Source organism: Colobus angolensis, unplaced genomic scaffold (genome assembly GCF_000951035.1).
Source record: "Colobus angolensis palliatus isolate OR3802 unplaced genomic scaffold, Cang.pa_1.0 Scaffold59, whole genome shotgun sequence".
Taxonomy (NCBI): domain Eukaryota; kingdom Metazoa; phylum Chordata; class Mammalia; order Primates; family Cercopithecidae; genus Colobus; species Colobus angolensis.
In genome coordinates this window covers 8,263,231-8,277,428 of record NW_012119487.1, presented here as the reverse complement: position 1 = coordinate 8,277,428, position 14,198 = coordinate 8,263,231, and the positions used below count along the sequence as shown (strand labels likewise).

The 14,198-nt window shown below is 39.7% G+C and overlaps 1 long non-coding RNA gene across 1 annotated transcript in view; it reads right to left on the bottom strand.

The window, feature by feature from the left end:
* Positions 1–10,368: 10,368 nt before the first annotated feature.
* The window catches only part of LOC105526393, a 12,363-nt gene continuing 8,533 nt past the window's right edge, over positions 10,369–14,198 (bottom strand). The window contains exons 3-4 of the long non-coding RNA XR_001004082.1: positions 11,584–11,752; positions 10,369–10,919 (exon numbers count right to left, since the gene is read on the bottom strand). This is a non-coding gene — a long non-coding RNA (uncharacterized LOC105526393). The remainder of the gene's footprint in view (positions 10,920–11,583; positions 11,753–14,198) is intronic.

Sequence of the window (14,198 nt, the reverse complement as noted above, 5' to 3'; positions counted from 1 at the left end):
AAAAAAAAAGGCAGGAGTTGCAATCCTAGTCTCTGATAAAACAGACTTTAAATCAACAAAGATCAAAAAAGACAAGGCCATTACATAATGGTAAAGGGATCAATGCAACAAGAAGAGATATCCTAAATATATATGCACCCAATACAGGAGCACCCAGGTTCATAAAGCAAGTTCTTAGAGATGTACAAAGACACTTAGACTATCACACAATAATAGTGGGACACTTGAACACCACACTGTCAATATTAGATCAATGAGACAGAAAATTAACAAGGACATTCAGGACTTGAACTCAGCTCTGGACCAAGCAGACCTAATAGACATCTACAGAATTCTCCACCCCAAATCAATAGAAGATACATTCTTCTCAACACTACATAGCACTTATTCTAAAATTGACCACATAATTGGAGGTCAAACTCTTTAACAAATGCAAAAGAATGGAAATCATAACAGTCTCTCCGACCACAGTGCAATCAAATTAGAACTCAGGATTAAGAAACTCACTCAAAACTGCACAACTACATGGAAACTGAACAACCTGCTCCTGAATGACTACTGGGTACATAACAAAATGAAGGCAGAAATAAAGATGTTCTTTGAAACCAATGAGAACAAAGATACAACATACCAGAATCTCTGGGACACATTTGGAGCAGTATGTAGAGGGAAATTTATAGCACTAAATGCCCACAAAAGAAAGCAGGAAAGATCTAAAATTGTCACCCTAATATCACAATTAAAAGAACTAGAGAAGTAAGAGCAAACAAACTTAAAAGCTAGCAGAAGACAATAAATAACTAAGATCAGAGCAGAACTGAACAGAGACACTGAAAACCCTTCAAAAAATTAATGAATCCAGGAGCTGGTTTTTTGAAAAGATTAACAAAATAGACCACTAGCCAGCCATACTAATAAAGAAGAAAAGTGAGAAGAGTAAAATAGACACCATAAAAAATGATAAAGGGGAGATCACCACTGATCCCACAGAAATACAAAATAACATCAGAGAATACTATAAACACCTCTACATAAATAAACTAGAAAATCTAGAAGAAATGGATAAATTCCTGGACACATATATCTTCCTGAGATTAAAGCAAGAAGAAGTCAAATCCCTGAATAGACCAATAACAAGTTCTGAAATTGAGGCAGTAATTAATAGCCTACTAACCAAAAAAAAACCCAGGACCAGACGGAATCACAGCTGAATTCTACCAGAGGTACAAAGAGGAGCTGCTACCATTCCTTCTGAAACTATTCCAAACAATAGAAAAAGAGGGACTCCTCCCTAGTGCATTTTATGAGGCCAGCATCATCCTGATAGCAAAACCTGGCAGAGACACAACAATAACAACAATAACAACAGCAAAATTTCAGGCCAATATCCCTGATGAACATCAATGCAAAAGTCCTCAATAAAATACTGGCAAGCCGGCCAGGCATGGTGGCTCAAGCCTGTAATCCCAGTACTTTGGGAGGCCAAGGGGGGTGGATTACCTGAGGTCAGGAGTTTGAGACCAGTCGGGCTAATACAGTGAAACCCCGTCTCTACTAAAAATACAAAAATTAGCTGGGCATGGTGGTGGGTGCCTGTAGTTCCAGCTACTCACTCAGGAGGCTGAGGTAGGATAATTGCTTGAATTTGGGAGGTGGAGGTTGCAGTGAACCGAAATCTGCACCATTGCACTACAGCCTGGGCAAGAAAGCGAGACTTCATCTCAAAAACAAAAACAGAAACAGACAAAAAAAACCTGGCAACTGAATCTACCAGCACATTAAAAAGCTTATCCACCACAGTCAAGTCAGCTCATCCCTGGGATGTAAGGCTGGTTCAACACATGCAAATCAATAAATGTAATCCATTGCATAAACAGAGCCAATGACAAAAACCACGTGATTATCTCAATAGATCCTGTGGCATTTTTAATCTGATCTTTCAACTCATCAATTTGCCATTCAGCTGGATCCATCCTATTATTTACCTTATTTTTAAAAATTTCCATTATTAAATTTTTATTTCTAATACTTTATCATGTTTCTCTTTCATTTTTCTTTTTTTAATATTGATAGTATATCCTCAAAAGTATATTTGTTACACTTATTCTAAATTCTTGGTCTTTCTGTTTCAATAATCACGCTTTATGTATTTAAAGTTTGTTATTTTTCTTTGGAGGTAGTTTTATTCTTCAGGTACTTAAGTATTTGGCTGTGAGCTTTGATTTTCTTAAGGATATCAGCTCCTCTGTTAGGTAATGAGGAGACAAAGGTAAACACTAGCCTGTTGGTCCTGGCAAGTTGAAGGAGATCAAAGAGGGTATCTCTGAGGATGGAAAGCCCCAGGTGCCACAAATTCACAGTCAATTCTGTTTGCTATCATCCCTTCCCTTCCCCCACTGTCGATAGGAGTTTTAGGGGAGAGTTTCTTTTTAAGTTGTTATTTCATATTTCATGAGTTTCATGTCTTCGTCTGTCATTTTCTCCAAGTTCAGTTTGGGGAACCAGCAGTCTGTGTTAGTTCACCATTTTGTCCAAAACTGAAAAGTCTTTGGTTTTGATCATCACCTCCTAATATTTTATGAGGGTAGAGACTCAAATATCATCTCCTTGAAGTCCTGATGAATGGCAACATAAGTAATGATCCTTTCAAATATAAAGATCACAAGAGTTGATTTTTTTAAGAATTGTATTTGAAACATGAAACAGCTATCTCCAAGAAAAGAGAGCAAAGCTTTGTTTTTTTCCTTTTTGGACTCTGAGACAACAGTGTGGTCTCCTTTGGAGCTTAGGATCAGTCACAAGAAAACAAAAAACAGCAAAGCCAGAGAAATACCATATTAGTGTTTTGTATATTAAGAACTATGCATTCATTTTTACTTAATTTAACAAAAAAGCTTAGAGCAGTGAAATAAAAATCAAAAATATAGGAAAAGGTACACATAACCTAATTTCAAAATATAAAATAAGGTTGACAGATAAAATATAGTGTGCCCAGTTAAATTTGCATTTCAGATAAGCAACAAATAATTGTTTAGTATAATTATGTCCCAAGTAATATTTTTACTTTCCTTCCAGGGCACATATGCGCCTATGTAGCTTTTCCCTAGAGTAAGGCAGTTTGATCTTTAGATAAATCTGGCTTCAAAGTCCACCTCCATCTCTATTTTCTTTATTTTTTTATCTTGTGATTTCTTCTTTTTTTTTTTTTTAAATTATACTTTAAGTTCTGGGATACATGTACAGAGCATGCAGATTTGTTACACAGGTATACATGTGCCATGGTGGTTTGCTGCGCCCATCAACCCATCATCTAGGTTTTAAGCCCCACATACATTAGGTATTTGTCCTAATGCTATCCCTCCCCTTGCCCTCTGCCTCCCAACAGGCCCCGTGTGTGATGTTCCCCTCCCTGTGTCCTCGTTGTTCAACTCCCGCTTATGAGTGAGAATATGCGTTGTTTGGTTTTCTGTTCCTGTGTTAGTTTGCTGAGAATGATGATTTCCAGCTTCATCCATGTCCCTGCAAAGGACATGAACTCATTCTTTTTTTATGGCTGCATAGTATTCCACCGTGTATATGTGCCACATTTTCTTTATCCAGTCTATCATTTATAGGCATTTGGGTTGGTTCCAAGTCTTCGCTATTGTAAATAGTGCTACCATAAACATATATGTGCATGTGTCTTTATAGTAGAATGATTTAAAATCCTTTGGGTATATACCCAGTAATGGGATTGCTGGGTCAAATGGTATTTCTGGTTCTAGATCCTTGAGGAATTGCCACACTGTCTTCCACAATGGTTGAGTTAATTTACATTCCCACCAATAGTGTAAAAGCATTCATATTTCTCTGCATCCTTTCTTGTATCTGTTGTTGCCTGACTTTATAATGATTGCCATTCTAACTGGCATGAGATGATATCTCATTATGGTTTTGATTTGCATTTCTCTAATGACCAGTGATGTTGAACTTTTTTTCATATGTTTGTTGGCCACATAAATGTCTTCTTTTGAGACTTGTCTGTTTATATGCTTTGTCCACTTTTTGATGGGGTTGTTTTTATTTCTTGTAAATATGTTTAAGTTCCTTGTAGATTCTGGATATTAGACTTTTATCAGATGGATAGATTGCAAACATTTTCTCTCATTCTATAGGTTGCCTGTTCACTCTGATGATAGTTTTTTTTTTGCTATGCAGAAGCTCTTTAGTTTAATTAGATCCCATTTGTCAATCTTGGCTTTTGTTTCAATTGCTTTTGGTGTTTTAGTCATGAAGTCTTTGCCTATGCCTATGTCCTGAAAGGTATTGCCTAGATTTTCTTCTAGGGCTTTTATGGTTTTAGGTTTAACATTTAAGTTTTTAATCCATCTTGAGTTAATTTTTGTATAAGGAGTAAGGAAGGAGTCCAGTTTCAATTTTCTGCATATGGCTAGCCAGTTTTCCCAGCACCATTTATTAAATATGGACCCTTTCCCCATTGCTTGTTTTTGTTAGATTTGTCTAAGATTAGATGGTTGTAGATGTGTGGTATTATTTCTGAGTACTCTATTCTGTTCCATTGGTCTATATACCTGTTTTGGTACCAGTACCATGCTGTTTTGGTTACTGTAACCTTGTAGTATAGTTTGAAGTCAGGTAGCGTGATGTCTCCAGCTTTGTTCTTTTTGTTAAGATTGTCTTGGCTCTACAGGCTCTTTTTTGGTTCCATATGAAATTTAAAGTAGTTTTTTCTAGTTCTGTGAAGAAAGTTAATGGTAACTTGATTCCTATCTATGAGCATGGGTTTTTATTTTCCATTTGTTTGTGTCCTCCCTTATTTCCTTGAGCAGTGATTTGTAGTTCTCCTTGAAGAGGTCCTTCACCTCCCTTGTAAGTCATATTCCCAGGTATTTTATTTTCTTTGTAGCGATTGTGAATGGGAGTTAACTCATGATTTATGTCTCAGTCTGTTATTGATGTATAGGAATGCTTGTGATTTCTGCATATTGAGTTTGTATCCTGAGACATTGCTGAAGTTGCTTATCAGCATAAGGAATTTTTGGGCTGAGATGATGGAGTTTTCTAAATATACAATCATGTCATCTGCAAACAGAGACAATTTGACTTTCTCTATTCATATTTGAATACCCTTTCTTTCTTTCTCTTGCCTGATTGCCCTGGTTGGAACTTCCAATACTATGCTGAATAGGAGAGGTGAGAGAGGGCATCCTCCTTCTCTTGCCGGTTTTCAAAGGGAGTGCTTCCAGCTTTTGCCCATTCAGTATGATATTGGCTGTGGGTTTGTCATAAATAGCTCTTTATTATTTTGAGATACGTTCCATCAATACTTAGTTTATTGAGAGTTTTTAGCATGAAAGAGTGTTGAATTTTATTGAAGGCCTTTTCTGCATCTATTGAGATAATCATGCGGTTTTTGTCATTGGTTCTGTTTATGCGATGGATTACATTTATTGATTTGTGTATGTGGAACCAGCCTTGCATCCTAGGGATGAAGCCAACTTTATCATGGTGGATAAGCTTTCTGATGTGCTGCTGGATTCAATTTGCCAGTATTTTATTGAGGATTTTTGCATTGATGTTCATCAGGGATATTGGCCTGAAATTTTCTTTTTCTGTTGTGTTTCTGCTAGGTTTTGGTATCAGGATGATGTTGGCCTCATAAAATGCATTAGGGAGGAGTCCCTCTTTTTCTATTGTTTGGAATAGTTTCAGAAGGAATGGTACCAGCTCCTCTTTCTACCTCTGGTAGAATTTGGCTGTGAATCCATCTGGTCCTGGACATGTTTTCGTTGGTAGGCTATTACTGCCTCAATTTCAGAACTTGTTATTGGTCTATTCAGGGATTCGACTTCTTCCTGGTTTAGTCTTAGGAAAGTGTATGTGTCCAGGAATTTATCCATTTCTTCTAGATTTTCTAGTTTATTTATGTAGAGGTGTTTATAGTATTCTCTGATGTTATTTTGTATTTGTGTGGGATCAGTGGTGATCTCCCCTTTATCATTTTTTATTGTGTCTATTGTATTCTTCTCCCTTTTCTTCTTTATTAGTATGGCCAGTGGTCTATTTTGTTAATCTTTTCAAAAAACTGGTTCCTGCACTCATTGATTTTTTTTTTTTTTGAAGAGTTTTCAGTGTCTCTATCCCCTTCAGTTCTGCTCTGATCTTAGTTATTTCTTGTCTTCTGCTAGCTTTTAAGTTTGTTTGCTCTTACTTCTCTAGTTCTTTTAATTGTGATTTTAGGGTGTCTGTTTTAGATCTTTCCTGCTTTCTGATATGGGCATTTAGTGCTCTAAATTTCCCTCTAAACACTTCTTTAGCTGTGTCCCAGAGATTCTGGTACGTTTTGTCTCATTGGTTTCAAGTAACTTATTTCTGCCCTAATTTCGTAATTTACCCAGTAGTCAACCAGGAGCAGGTGCCCACCTCCATCTCTAGCTGGGTGACCTAAGCAATAAATCTGAACCCCAGCTTCCTTATTTGTGAAATGGGAATATGGGAATAAATCTACACACCTTGTAAGTTGTTGCTAGAACCAATTTTGATAAGGTGTGTAAATGCCTAGAACAGTGCAGGACACCTAAGAGGTGCTGGTAACATTATTTATCTTTCCTATTTCAAATAAAAAATTACTATCATCCAAAACTAATACCAATAACAAAGTTTTTTTCTGTTAAAAATTAGTATTAGCCTATGTATTTACTGATCTCCTATAAAATGTTACATCACATAGAAAACAGAAACTGGCACATATGTATGACATCTGAAGAATAATTAGTCTATGCTATTATTTAAGTATTATGAATAAACATTTTTGGGGAGTACAGATGTTTTGATATATTTAAAGCATAAGTGTCTTCAGACATGGAGGTTAAATTAGTCTTTCTCTTGGCTTTGAATCTTCCTTTATCCACTTAACAATGGTAAGGTAAGATATACATTTAAAATCCCTCCTAATGACATCTAATGATAGTTGAGATGTAAAATTGAGTGACTAAGCTACATGTTATTCACTTTAACAATCATTTTCCATGGAAGTTGTCTAGAATAAGTGTATTCTACTTGTTGCCAAAGGATTCTAACTGATATAGGTGTTCTGGCACTGTGTATTGGGTTTTGTAGCACAAAGTGTTTTGGGGTTTTATCACACGGGTTAGAATCCTCATTCTCATTACAATAGCTCCTTGGAGGTTTTTCAGTAACAAGGTGCTAATCTAGTAATAACCACAACCATTTGTTGACTATATTACCCTGTTACAGATGTTTTATAAACATTAATTATTTTATCTTTTACAACAACCATGAAAGGTAGATGCATAATCTCAATAATTCAGATGGGGAAACTGAGGATCAGGGGGGTTAAGGCACTCGCCCAAAGTCAAGGAACTCATACATGACAGAGCTGGGATTCAAACTTGTCTATGCTGACTCTGGTATTTTTCTGCTTTCCACTGCTCCCATGGCTTCAGAAATTTTAAATGAGGGAAAAACCCCATATACCCTTAAATCTCCCCTCATTTTATTTCATCCCATTGTAAGGGGCTTGCTTATACAACTTATCAAGAACACATACATGGCTAAAATGTCAGCATCCATCTAACTTATTTCACTTGTGATCTAAAATGATATTAAAACTGTGTTCTCCTGAGAGATGAAAAGTTGGTGGGTTATTGCATTTCTTGGTTTCTTGCTTAAAAATAATTAATTTTGTTCAGAGCTCCTCAGCTATTTCTCTTGCCCTAGTGCTGAGGTAGTGGACTGGGTTGGGGGCTGGGGGAAGAAACCAGGCAAGGGAGGTGGGTCAATTTTGCTTTTATTGACAGTGAAAGCAGTTAATAGTTTATGGAGAACAGGCTCCCTTGCTAAACTTTGCTGCCAGTACTGCTGCTGTGGTGAGATGATGTCTGGGGCCATACCTTTGTTGGAGGAGGGAGGATGATGGGGCAAACAATGACAAGGGGGCTCCTTCTTTCTGTTTATTACCAACAGTTTCAAAAAAGTGAATGCAAGAGAAAGAGACCATAATGGGAAAAATTAGACATCACAACCTGGTGTTCCCAGTGAGGCTGGTGCCTTCTGTCCCTGCCTATTGCTTCTGGAGCAAATTAGGCTTATATGAAGCTCAGAATCTCTCAAGAACTGAGAAGGGCCATACATATTCCTGAAAGTCACAGTGACAGGTGGGAATGTGGCCAAACACCCTACACCATTTGTTCATCATCTCTTGTAACTGGCTGCTGCTGTGCAAGGTTCTCAGGGGCCAACTCGTGCTAACCAGCTCCCCAGCCTCTCTGACTTCCTTCAGGAGGCTGGCTATTTTGCCTTGCCTGAACTTGGGGTGGGGTGCAGGAGAGAATTTCAAAGAAGTGAATCAACTTTATCAGAAGGCCTGCTTAGTGTTTTATTTGGTGCTACATGTGCATAGTCAGCTCATTTCATTTCCACAGAAATTCTTTATTTAAAGGTAGGTATAATTTTCTCTGTTTTACAGAATATATAACTGAGGTCCAGGATATTAAATAAATTCCCTAAGACCCACCACTAGGAAGTGGTAAAAGTAGGATTCCAACTCATATTTGACTCCTTGTGGTCCTTCTGGTGACACTGATTCCTCTCAGCTGGGATGATCTTCCAAGTTGAGAGGACAACCCCCGCTACCCCCTAGAAATGTGAACAATAATGATCATGGTGAACAAGGATGGTGATCATCTTAGAAAGAATGAGTGCTCCTTCACTGGAAGCTCTTGGATTTTGTTTGAATTTCATCTTGTCTGATTTACAGAATTAATGAGCTACTATATCTAGACCTGGTGTGTCTTGATAAAAGGACTTATTTTTAGTGCTTTAACATTTAAAAGGATCTGTTATAATTTCATGCTTAAACAACACCAGATAAGGGCCTGCGTTTGTCTAGTGTAATTGGAAGAAGCAATGGAAAAGGAAGCAGTTGCTTCTAAACAAATGGCATGAATGCATCCCGGGAGAAATTTGAAGGTAGAGAAAGCTCCCAATAAAACAAACACCAGGGTTTTAATTATTCTCCTTGGAGAGCATTTCCCATAGACCAGAGATGGCCTTTGACACAGAGACCTACACAAGGAGGCTGGAGATGTGTGTGGGGTGGCAGTGGGCGTTGGAAGCCAGGGGCAGGGTTGCCTCAGTGAAGAAGTGCAGCTATCCATCAACAAGCCTAGTTAGGTTGCTTGAAGACAGTGGGGAAAACACAGGAGTGAATCTCCCTCCATTCTTGGACTCTGGCAGGGCTGATTTGTGGACTTGTCCCTGTGCCTTTAACATCACCATCCTCAGGGCCTCTGAGACCACCTAAGTCACAGTACCCAAGGCAGTGGGAAAAAGCTGGCTGAAATAACTAAAGCTGGGAGAGGTTAGAGACTATGATATAGTAAAACGACTGCTCTCTCAGACGTCTGGACCTCTCAATCACGCACAGGCCACTGAGTCTCTTTCCTTCCTGCTCTCTCTAAAGGTTTTTCCTGCCTGGGAGCCTCCTCCTTCCGCATCCTCTTCCTCGCAGTACTTATTGGCCCCGCCCCTCCCGTGGCCACGCCCCCTCCACACTCAGCCAGCACCCAGTCCCGCTTCTGCTAGCCCCTTTCTCCCATAGTAAAATTTTGCTCTCTTTGTACATTTACATTTCTGCTGACTGCAAGGATCAGTTTAATTTCATGGGTGTCATTTCCTTCAAGAAATCTCTGTCTGAGCAGCAGCCCATCGAATCCCCGGTAAAACATATTTTCCTACGGTAATGATTTTATGGGCCCATAAGTCATGAATTTATTATGATCTCAGCCCTTGCTGCTGATTGCTGTAAAATGCAAAGTAATTAACAGCGAGCGGTAGCAGTTATTCCCACCTGGTAACGTGTTCCTTCGTTCACTGATGGGTTTGATTAAAGTAATGACTAAAGAGTGAAGCCCGGCTGTAAAATATTAGCATGATTAATGCTGTATCCTAAATAAGAAACAAAACTAACGGGCATGGTCTGAGAAATTAAAAAAATACACAATCCTTCCTCTCCCCCTACTCCCATCTTCCTTAAGCAATTGTTATGGCTCATTTAAGGTATGTCTTCCTTCTCATTAAATAATGTATGGATTCCAAGGCCAGAGGCTGGCTAGCAGAGCATATCACACAGTTCCCATAATGTTTAAAGTGCTGGTGTTAAGTTTTTTCCTTTTCTCTTCGATGTGCAGAATGAGCTTGGATGGGGGTGTTCTTCGAGCTAAAGCCTACAGAGCTGCTAATGGGCTTTCTAACCCACTCTACATGAGGCAGGGGTCTTTGGTTAGGGCTAATCCCAACCAGAGAGATATGCTTGAAATTGATGAGTCTCTATCACCTTTCCCAACCTTAGGGATAATTTGTGTCTATTGTCACATTGGTCTGGGGATACACAACAACTCACACAATGCCTATGCCTATTTTGATGCCCAAACACTTAACTGCCCTTTACCCTGGTGCTATGAAGAGGTCAAGCTTCTTGAAGCTCCACCTTCCCTGGAAGACCAGGTAGGAAGCTCAGCTGTGAGTTGGCTCCAAGGCAGTCCTGCTCATGGCATGCCAGTGGCTTCCCCTCTCAACTCTGAGAGCACGCCACATTCCAGAGAGCCAAGAGACCACAAACAGGCACTGTTCTCCTGGAGTATGCATGGGCAGGTAGAAGCAGGCAGTGGGGCGGTGAGTGGGCTGGAGGACATGGCCTGCTTGCTGAGGAGGTCATGGAGAGATAGGAGAGATCTGTTTCTGCCCTTCTCCAGTGGTCAAATTCACCTTACATCCTTGTAGGTTGGAAGAGAACAGCCAGAAGAAAGTGAGGATATACAGGAAGCTATGTGCCAAGGGAGTTCCCTGAAGTATTTGGCTCTGGAAAGATTGTTTTGCCAAGGGTGAGATGACTGAGGCTGCAGGAAGACAAAAGCCCATTTGATTCACTAAATATTGCATACCTAGTATATGCCAGTCACAGGAATACACTCTGTACCATTAAGAAAGTTCTAATCTAGAAACATAATGCAAGGGGAAGATGATAAAAAAACCTCATTTGCAAGGGACAGGAATAAAGAGAAGTGGGACCTTGGAAAGGGACTTGTGGCCATGATATCCTCGGGGAGAGGTACGGACAAGTGGCTGAAGGGAGAATGCCACACTGCCACCGCAGGAGGTTGAAGTGGCTTTTCTGCACACCTTGTGAATTTGGAAAGGAAAAGACCATTTCTTATGAAGACAAATGGGCATCATTTTTCTGATTCATAACCATGGAGACCAGGAAAAACAGCACTATAAATGTGCACCTCTCTCTGCTTCAGAAGAGCTCAAGGCATTTAAAAAAATACAAGGTCCTTATGAAGGAAGAGGTAAAGGACAGACATGCACGGCCCCATTTTAAAGATCCAGGGACCTAATTATGGAGAAAGAAATGATTGGTCCGAAGCTGCTCTCAGTAAGGGGCAGATGCAAGGTCAGACCCTGTGTCTTTCCTGTTAACCAACTGGTAGCTGTTTGTTCAACGGATTGTGCTTCACATGCCAAAGTTCTGGAAGCTACACTTCCAAACCAATGGACCACTTGGCTGTGTTGGTTCATCCTCCAGCAGTGGCTACTATCATGACTCTGCTATCAATCCCAGGAATATCACATGTGCCATGCTGGGACTGTACCAGGCAGAAAGGCACCAGGTTTCTCCTTATAGTAGAAAGACAGCTGTTTCCCAAATGGAAGGTACTCCTGCATTTTCCTAATCGTGGATGAAACAGAGACAAAGTGAGGTTGTGTTTCAGGTGAGAGGAAGTAGATCTATAAAACTACTTTTTATTCTTCTCTTCCCCTTCCTTCTCAATCACTTAAAACATAACCCTTGTTGCATCATGTCTCAGAAAAAATATAATGAACATGCACCTTTTTGCCTTTACTTCTCTGGCTCTTGCTCCTTACAAGGGGCAGATGAAGGAAAAGTTACTGGGATCGCAGTGCTGGCACCAGGAAGATAAATGTGAAGCCCTCCCTCTCTCCACTGCTGAACAGGTCAAAAAATGATTGCACTGGGCGTGAAGGATTTATGTCTGCCGTGAGTCAGTCAGAGTGTTGGGGTAAATCAAGGCTGACATTTTTAGCATCTGGGAAAAAAAAGCAATTGCATTTTATGTCTACATTTTGCTCGGCTAATCAAGGTGCGGAAGAGGCAGTCTGCCTGGGGAAACTTTCCCACTTTTTATTGTTTAGGTAGAGTTTGGTTTTTCCCATAGAAACATGAGGCAAGGCTTCAGGTTAAAGAAAGGAAAAGGCCCTCCCTGTCAGTTCTGACTTGGAGAGATTTTAATTTGGTGGAAGGGAATCTGGGGAGGGACTGGACATGTGAGCTACCTGAACAGTCTTAGGAATAGCTCTGTAGCAAGGGGGTGGATGACCACCTTGGCAATGAATTTCATCTCTCCATAGGCTTCTAGCAGGACCTAGGACATAACAGAAACATTAGGGGTGGGGGGGAACTGGTTTGATGCTTTTGACTAAATTGACCAGCTACTACTAATTGATTACTAATCAGTTCTTTAACTGAAGCAACCAGTGAAATAACTATGCAGATTAGTTAAAACTGTCGACCCCGTTGATGCGTATTGACATAGTTCAAGATCAAGCCATAGTTAATGTGTGCGAGGGGAAAAGACAGATGAACAAATTATCTGGCAAATTGTTTTTAGCTTTCCATTTCCAAAGTCGGTTTATCTAAGTGCTTTGCCTTAGCAAATGAAAACGTATTTGGATTTCAAAATGTTGTATTTTGCACTAGGGACAAGATTCAGCAACTATCACTTTCATGTGTTAACAGATAGTAATAATGATAGTAATGTTTTGGAGGGAGGGGGTTTACTATATAAAGTGCTTAATAACTTTATATATATGATCCCATTAAACCTCCATTGCTCCAGGAGCTAGTTATGCTTCCCATTTATCAATGAGGAAACTGATGGTTAAAGGGCTTGACTAATAAACCCAAGGTTATATCCAGCTCTTCTTAGCTGGTAAAAACTAGAGAAGTTTCTTGAACCGAGGGAATTCTGCCTTTGTAGCCTTTATCCTTCTATGTATGCTACTTCAGATTTGATCAAAGCAGCTATGCACATTCTAACAATTTTGGCAATAAGAGATTCAACAAAAACAGATTTCATGGATGTGTAGATTTTCTTTTTATGGGCTTGAAAAAGGTTAGGAACCAACCACAGGTCCTGCAATTAGGTACTTATGATGCTAAAATGTATTGCTCACTTGTCATATGCCAGGCACTGTGCTAAACTCTTTATGTATATATACTCATAGAAATCCTACATAGCTCTAAACAAGTCAGCCTGTTATGATCCTATGTTCCAGATGAAAAAAATTGAGGCACCAAGAAGTTTAGATTCTTTTCCATGCATTTAGCTAACAAGTGACAGCCAGGATGGGACACCAGGCACATTGACATCAGAGCCATCACACACAGTCTTCTGGATACCCCTCGCGGTGGCTTTGCCATGCTCACAGAATGTGTTTCTGGTAAGGCAATGGTGTTGGCAGTTGTTAGTTGTTTGCCTGCCTTCTTGTGTGTGTGTGCCCTCGAATAATTGCTTTGTGATGGCTGACTAAAGAGACTTCCAAATTCTCTTAAAAAATTTTAAATACTCTTCCTTTATTAGCACACACTGAATTTAAAAATAATGGAAAAGATAAAAACATTATTTGACTGGGAGGCCGAGGCGGGCCAGGTACTTGAGGTCAGAGTTCAAGACCAGCCTGGGCAACATGGTGAAACCCCATCTCTACTAAAAATACAAAAATCAGCTGGACATGGTGGTGCGCACCTGTAATCCCAGCTACTTGGGAGGCTGAGGCAGGAGAATCACTTGAACCCAGGAAGCGGAGGTTGCAGTGAGCCAAGATGGCACCACTGCTCTCCAGCCTGGGCAACAGAGTGAGACTCCATCTCAAAAACAAAAACAAACAAATGAACAAAATATTATTTGAGATTTCAGTTAGTGCTTTCTTGCCCAGGGCCCTAGGACTCCTAGAAGTCCTTTAAGGAGGTAGAGGAGACCTTAAAGAAATGTTCTGGATCTATTGAGATAATCATGTGGTTCTTGTCTTTGGTTCTGTTTATATGCTGGATTACGTTTATTGATTTGCGAATGTTGAACCAGCCTTGCATCCCA